General features: G+C 42.3%; 1 protein-coding gene across 1 annotated transcript in view; it reads right to left on the reverse strand.

Annotated features, from left to right (window-relative positions):
• Positions 1–268: 268 nt before the first annotated feature.
• The window catches only part of Kif3a (kinesin family member 3A), a 315,458-nt gene continuing 307,625 nt past the window's right edge, over positions 269–8,101 (reverse strand). The window contains exon 18 of the transcript XR_007979928.1: positions 269–292. The gene's annotated coding sequence lies outside the window, so the exon portion shown is untranslated. The remainder of the gene's footprint in view (positions 293–8,101) is intronic.

Consider the following 8,101-nt stretch of genomic DNA (forward strand, 5'->3'; position numbering starts at 1 on the left):
CAGCACAATCATCCCTAACGAGATCTGATGCCCTCTTCTGGAGTGTCTGAAGACAGCTTTAGTGTACTTATATATAATAAATAAATAAATCTTTAAAAAAAATCTTTCACCAAACTTGGATCTCCTCTTAATGGCTAGATTATGTAGTTCCTATGTTTTTGTTTGTTTGTTTGGTTGGTTGGTTGGTTTTTTTTTTTTTTTTTTTTTGAGACAGGGTTTCTCTGTATAGCCCTGGCTGTCCTGGAACTCACTCTGTAGACCAGGCTAGCCTCGAACTCAGAAATCCGCCTGCCTCTGCCTCCCAGAGTGCTGGGATTACAGGCGTGCGCCACCACCGCCCGGCTCCTATGTTGTTTTAAAAACTAAATTCCAAATATTAGATTTTACCAAATGAAGACTCAGGAACCAGGCACTGTGGTGAAAGCCTAAATGCCCTTCAACTCAAAGCCAGCCCCTCCCCCCCATTTCTGTTTACTTATGTTCACTCTATGTTAGCTGGCTGCTTGCTCTATTTCTTGACCTATGATTGACTTTTGTATCTCTTGGATTGACGGTGTATGCTAGGGCTGAGCCACACCACACAGTAAATACAAAGCTTTAGGATCAAAGGCTGAGTCACACCACAATAAGAAACAGATTCTTACCGTTCAAGATCTTAGGCTTCACAATGTGGTAATGAGAAGAATAGGCTGACTTCATGACAGACTTCAAATTGACAGTTCAGGGGACTAGGCCTATGAACTGGACAAGTCCAGGCCAGACCAGACAAGTCAGTTACTAGAAAAAACCCAGACCTCAGGCAGCTAGTCAGAAACTGCCCCACCATCAGAAGCTGCCCTCTACCTCAATTGAAGCAAGGACAATGAATGGGTCAACGACAGCTTCCAGAACTCCCCAGCAACAGTTTCCAGCCCCCATGCCCCAGTAACGGTTCTAGAATGTCCCTAGAGATGGAACAAGATAAAAATTACCTACCCCAGAATTCCTCTACTATGCTTTAAATTGGGTCTACAAGCTCACTTAGTTGTCTCCATCTTGGAATGGGAGACCCCAACATGCTAGACTTCTGCAGAATAAAAATACTCCACTCTTACATATTATTCAAGTCCCATATGTCACTCTTCAGAGAATCATAGACCCTTAAAATAAATATTCTGCAACACTCCTGGATCCTAGGAGTTCCTGGGATCTACCTGTCTCTGTCTCCCCTCCTCAGCACTGGGATTATAAGCACACTGCTGCCACACCCAGGTTTTACATGTATTTTGATCATCCAAATTCAGTCTCTCATGCTTATTCAGCAAACACTTCTCCCGCTGAGACATCTCCCTAGCCCATGTTGTTGTTTTTGAGATTGAACACCTGTAGAAAGCCACAGAGTATGGCATTCCCACTGGCAACCAAAGGTCTGTTCCTCCATGTCCTACTAGCTCATAGCTGCTGTTTTCCACCAAGGGTAGTTAGTAGTACTTGGGATGTTGTCATATGAGATGGAGAAACATCTATTCCTCCAGTCTGATGTTCCTTCCCAATTAAAATAACATTTTACAGTTTGCTCAGTTGTCTGAGCAAAAAAATACTCAGAGATACTTAATCTTGATTGGATTGAGAAGCACCTAGGAGATTCGTAAAGCACATCTCCTTTTGTGTCCATGCAGAATCTTACACAGACTCTAGATTGTGAGGGAGCTGATCTAATTGATGGGTCAATCCAGTGACAGATTCGAAATTTGAATAGAGAGAGTGGAAGGAGTTAGAAGAAATGGACTACAGCAGTGTGGTGGGAGTGCCCTTGAAGGGTTTGTCTTGGCACTGGCTCCGTCCTATGGCTCCTTTGCTTCCATAACTGCAGTGAAGTGAGCATCTTTCTTTTACCACACACTCTTCATCTTGATGCTCTGTCTAACCACAGTCCTTGAAACAATAGAGCTGGAAATGGACTGAAACCACCCAAGCCATGAGCTGTTGGAACTTGTGTGCTGTGTATTCAGAAGCTGTGTTAGGTGCCCTGGTCCAGACTAAACCTGATCTTGGGGCACAGTGTTAACCAATGTTCTGTAAAGAATGCTCCCCATAGCCCTAGCCTATGACTGTGTGGGAGAGAGAGGAAGGCAAGAATGGAGATCGAATAGGGGGTCTCAGGTAGGAACCACGAGAAGGAGGAGAGAGGAGGTAGAAGAGGATTGCTATGAGGCCGGATGGACCATGGACCATGATTGTTGTGGAGTTCGTCCAACACTGGTATTATGTTAATTGGAGCACCAAAATTGTATGAGAATCCACACATAAAACACTGAGGGTCCCTGCCCCAGGTTGGTTTTGATTGGTAAATAAAGTTGCTAGCAGCCAATGGCTGGGCAGGGAGACAGAAGCAGGACTTTAGGATGCCAGGCAAGGGACCAAAGGAGGAAGAAAATACAGCTGCCATGCCAGCAAAGGGGTAAAGGTCAGACCTGAGAGGTGCAGAAAAAAGCATAGACAGCATGTAGGAGCTGGAGAAGAGCTGCCCAGCTCCCTCCCACACTGCGCCTAGGACTGCAAACACCGAATATAGATTTTAGCAAGTAATAACTCAGGAATATTGGAGAGGAGGTGTTAGTCACAAAGTTTTGGAGTGGCCCCCGCCATTGAGCTGTTTAAGGCATATCAAAATATAAGGCTGTGTGTGTGTCATTCATTCAAGAACCCAGAACACTGGGGCAGGCAGTGAGGAATTTGCTGCTGCCACCACCACCAGGTGATTTAGAGCAGAGATTAATTGGCTACTGCAACACATGAATGAGCACGTGGCCAAAAGAAGTTCACATTGAGGATACTCATGTATCAAAGCAAGATTCAGTTGGCAAGTATGGGTCATTTATCTGGTTATTAATTTCCTAACAGGATTAGAATAGCTCAGAACCTGCTCAGCCCAGTGCCAGCAGCTGTAAATAAAATACCAGCTAGATGGGAAATAAACCTCTCCTTCTCTAAGTTGTTTCTCACAGTATTTGTCGCAGTCTACACAACAACAACCACAAAAACTGATAGGCACAAACAGCTATTTCATATTTTTAGTTTTTGAAAAATTATGTTTAATTATGTGTAGGGGAGTTTCAATGTCATGATAGAGAACAGTAAGGTACTTCAGTGTTTTCTCTGTGACTGACTTAGTTAACTTACCAAACTGTCCTCCAGACCCATTCAGTCTTGTCAATTTATAAGTGACAGAATTTCATGATTTTTTTTAAATGGCAGGAAAATTTTTCACATTCATGCATGTGTGCATATGTATATATGTATCCATATATATATAGGTATCCATATATACCTACATATATATGGATACAAACACATATATATAGGCATATACACTCATCTATAATTTCTTTATCCACTTATCAGTGCAAATTTGATACCACACTTTGTGGATAGTGGTATTAACATGGGAGTGCAAGTGTCATTCACACATACATACACACACACACATACACACACACTCACACACACACGTTTCCCAGAAGTGAGATGCTAAATGATGTAGTAAATATGGTTTGAGGGTTTTTTTAGGAACTTCATATTCACCTCCATAATTAACTCCTTAACTTACATTCCCAGCCCCTGTACATGTACACATGAGTTCCTCTTCCTAGTTCTTGTTCCTGTGGAGACTTCCTCTTCCTCAAGCAAATAATGGCTGACAGCCCCAGTGCACACAACCAAGTCAATGGAAAATTCATGGCTTCCCCCCCCTCCCCGACTCCCCTAGACAGGGTTTCTCTGTGTAGCCCTGGCTGTCCTGGAACTCACTCTGTAGACCAGGCTGGCCTCCTCAAACTCAGAAATCCACTTGCCTCTGCCTCCCAGGTGCTGGGATTACAGGCGTGCACCACCATCACCCGGGACTTCATGGCTCTTAATGTGTCATTTTATTCTCAATAACTCAAAATAAAACTAATATGCACAGCTGACACTTATTGCATACTCAACATGTGATCTCAACTTGAGAAGTTAAAGGACAGAAGACACTCAAACCTTCCCAAGCGTGCATGACAGGATTGAAAGTTAGCACTTGGATTTTGGTTTTTACATTTCTTTTTCCCTTTCTCTCTTTCTCCCTTTCTCTTTCTCCCTTTCTCTTTCTCCCTTTCTCTCTTTCTCCCTTTCTCTTTCTTTCTTTCTTTCTTTCTTTCTTTCTTTCTTTCTTTCTTTCTTTCTTTCTTTCTTCCTTTCTTCCTTCCTTCCTTCCTTTCTTTTTCTTTCTTTCTTTCTGTTTGTATGTGTGTATAAGTGTTTGTGTCTGTGTGTCTGTGTGCATGTGTGCACTTCTATGTGTGCATGTGACAGCCAGACGTTGATATTGTATCTTTCTGCACCTTCTTTTTTCAGACAGGGTCTTGTATTCAACCTGCAGCTTGCTAACTGGTTAGTGTAGCTGGCCAGACAGCCCCAGGGAGCCCCCTTTCCGCCTTCCCAGCATTGGGATTGCAGGTATTTGCTACTGCACCTAGTTTTTTGCTTTGTTTTTGTCTCATTTAAGCATGGGTTGTGGTGAACCAAATAAGATCATCAGGCCTGGACAAAGAACACTTTACCCATTGTCACCTACTTGTCTCCTGGTTGTAATAAAATACCCTAACAAACGCAACTTGGGAAAGGAAGGGTTTATTCTGGCCCATAGTTCAAGAGCGCAGTCCACTGTGGTAGGGAACTAATGGTAGAAAAACATGAGGAACCAGTTAGTCACATCACATCCATAGCCAAGAAACAGAAAGAAAGAAATACTAATAGACAGACTCAATCTGTCTGTCTGCCTTTCTGTCAATCCCCCACTTCTCTCCTCGTCTCTCCCTCCCCTCCCCTCCCTCTCTTTTTTGTTGTCTTTGGCTCCAGTCTTGGGTGCAGTTAAGATGGGTCTTACCACCTCAATCAGCCACATCTAGATAATCTCTTCCTGTCTTGCTCGGAGGCTTATCTCCTAGGTGATTTTAGATCTTGTTGAGCTGACAACCTTAAGCATCAAGTGGGCTGAGTCAACCTCTGATCGGTTCTGCCCTAACCAGAGGCTAGGTTCTCTGTCACAGGACGAGCTTATCTCTTATCTTGGAAACAATAAAAAGGTGTGTTTGTTTTTCAGAAGTTTAACATCTGATTTGACTCAAAAAGTCTGTGTGCTAGTTATTATCTCAGAGCATAATATCCCCAAACTTGAAGCTTAAAACAGTAAATATTCACCATCTTCATGATTCCCAGCCTTTCAGCAAGACAAAGTCAAAGGCTACCAGTCTTTGACTTTGACTTTTGACTATCAGACTCTAAAGACACTGAAGCAGCGCTCCCAAGATGGTCTGGGAGCCCCAGCAGGCAAAACAACAGTGCATGTAAAATAAACTGCTTTAAATTAAAATAAACTGTTCCCAGAGGCCTAACTCTGGGGATCTAAACAGACCAGATTCTACCAGATGTGTGTTTTTCAGGGTCCAAACAGGAGAGAGAGAGAGAGAGAGAGAGAGAGAGAGAGAGAGAGAGAGAGAGAGAGAGAGAGAGAGAGAGAGAGAGAGAGAGAGAGAGAGAGAATATGAGAATGAGAATATCAAAACAGGAAGAGATTGGGCCCAGTTTCAGAAGACAATGGATTCAGCCCTACCCTAAAAACAAAAGGAGAACAAACAAAAACATCCCTATTCTGGTTATCAACCACAGCTCCAAGATTATCAACACAAAGGAGACCAAAACAGGGTGGGAAGAGGCAGGTATAAGCCTTATGATCTTCAGACACACCAGAACAAGTTGTCAGATCTTGTTACAGATGGTTGTGAGCCACCAAGTGGTTGCTGGAATTTGAACTCAGGGCCTTCGGAGGAGCAGTCAGTGCTCTTAACCACTGAGCCATCTCCCCAGCCCTGAATTTTAATTTTTTAAAATTACATTTTAGTGTGTGTGTGTGTGTGTGTGTGTGTGTGTGTGTGTGTCCGTCCGTCCGTCCGTCTGTCTGTCTGTCTGTACATGACACTGCTACCACATACATGTGGGTCAATTCTCTCCTTCTACAACATAGATCTAAGAAATCAAAGTGAGGCTTGGCACTCAGCACTTTACCCACTGAGCCATCTTACAAACCCCAGTATTTTCTATTATAATATAAATTCTCTATGGTAAAATAAGACATTTTTACCTTGCTTTCTCTGGACAGGAGTCAACACTTTTCACAGAGGCTTCCTGTTATTCTGAAATGTCTAATAATATTTTAGAATACAAGAAACTGGTCTAATCCCAAGAAGTTGTGCTTTCTTTGTAATTCCAAATAAGGACCATCATGGAAGATGTTAGCAAGAAACAAATTCTCTTTTAAAGGCACAGCCATGAGATTTAGGAAGCAGAAGCTGAACAGTCAGATGCAAACAATGAACATTGTTCCTAAAGGGTCTCACCCTGAGGTCTAACTGTGCAACCCTGGCTGACCTCTTATTTATGATCTTCTAGCCACTTTTCAAAACAGTGGCTAGAAGATCATACATGTGCCACCACACCTGGCTTCAAGTAGCTTTAGTTAAGAAAAAAAATCTATGTGTTTCTATTTCCTTGTTTAAAAACTGAATGCTAGATTCCCACTTCTGTATTTTTGTTTTCAGTTTAGGACATAGCCTGCATTAAACACTATGATGATTGTACTATTTTGTTGTTGTTATTCTATTTTGCTTTTTTAAAGCAGACAAGCATGTATAGGCCCAGGACCACGAAAAAAACAAATAAAATAAAATAAACAATAAAAAGAGGAGAAAACACAAAATCTTTAAATGGTATTTTCACAAGATGGGGATAGCTTGCAACGTTTAAATCCTTAAATTCTTACATTGTTAAATTCTGCCAAATGGTGGCACGTCTTTAATCCCAGCTTTCAGAGGCAGGGGCTAGGTGGATCTCTAAGTTCAAGGCCAGTTTAGTCTACTAAGGGAGATCCAGGACAACCAGGGCTACATAGAGAAATCCCAACTCAAAAAGAAAAAAAAAGTATCACCCAATAAGGTAACCACTAACTAAATGTAGCTGCAAAGTATTTAAGGGTGTATCTCATCAGGTTCGATTGAAATATGCTTTAAATACACACTGGACTCCTAATACTTAGTATGAAAAATGGGATTAATGATTTTTAATAAAAATGAAATATACTTCTAAATTTCCATATTAATTTTACCTTGCTTTCTGGACATGAGTTAACATTCTTTTGACAGACACTTTTGATTATTTTGAAATGTTTAATAATACAAGGATACAAGAAAATGGTTTACTGAAATAAAAATGCTCCTGCTACATTAGGTTAAACATATTGTTACAGTTAACCCCATGCTCTTTAAAGAAAAGCTTTTCTTACATAGCTGGGTTCCAATCCAGGCCCTGGTGTGTGTGAGGCAAGCTCTCTCCCACTGAGCCACACCCAGCTCTAAAGGCTTCTAATATGAGCACTGCTAGGGAGATCACAGGACAGCCACCTACATCTCAATCTCCCATGTCCCTGCAAATGTCAGTATGTTAGACTTCAATAACTATACTTCAAATTGCTAATTCTTTATGCAAAATTTGAATCTAACCATGTAAAATTTTTATTTACTAAATCTGGACATTTTATTAATACCACTGTGACAGTTATTGCTGTCAACTTGACAGGGCCTAGAATCACCTAAGAGAGAAACCTCTGGGCATATCTGTGAGGAAGTTTCTAGATGGGGTCAGTTGACATGGGAAGAATAACCCCAACTGTGGGCAGCACCAGTTCCATGGCCTGGGAGCCAGGACTGAGGAGGAGGAGGCAGGCTGAGCACCAGCTTTTGTCACCCCTGGCTTCCTGGCTGAGGACAGACTATGACAAGCCGACTGCGACATGGCTCCCCAGAGTAACCGACTCCACCCTCTGACCACATGCCAAACAAACCCTTTCTCCCTTAGGTTGCTATTGTCTCTAACCAGAAAACTTAACGCCTGCAGTGGTGGTGTACACCTTTAATCCCAGTACTTGGGAGGCAGAGGCAGGTGGATTTCTGAGTTCGAGGCCAGCCTGGTCTACGGAGTGAGGTCCAGGACTGCCCGGGCTACACAGAGAAACCCTGTCTCAAAAAACAAACAA

Source organism: Apodemus sylvaticus, chromosome 10 (genome assembly GCF_947179515.1).
Source record: "Apodemus sylvaticus chromosome 10, mApoSyl1.1, whole genome shotgun sequence".
NCBI lineage: Eukaryota > Metazoa > Chordata > Mammalia > Rodentia > Muridae > Apodemus > Apodemus sylvaticus.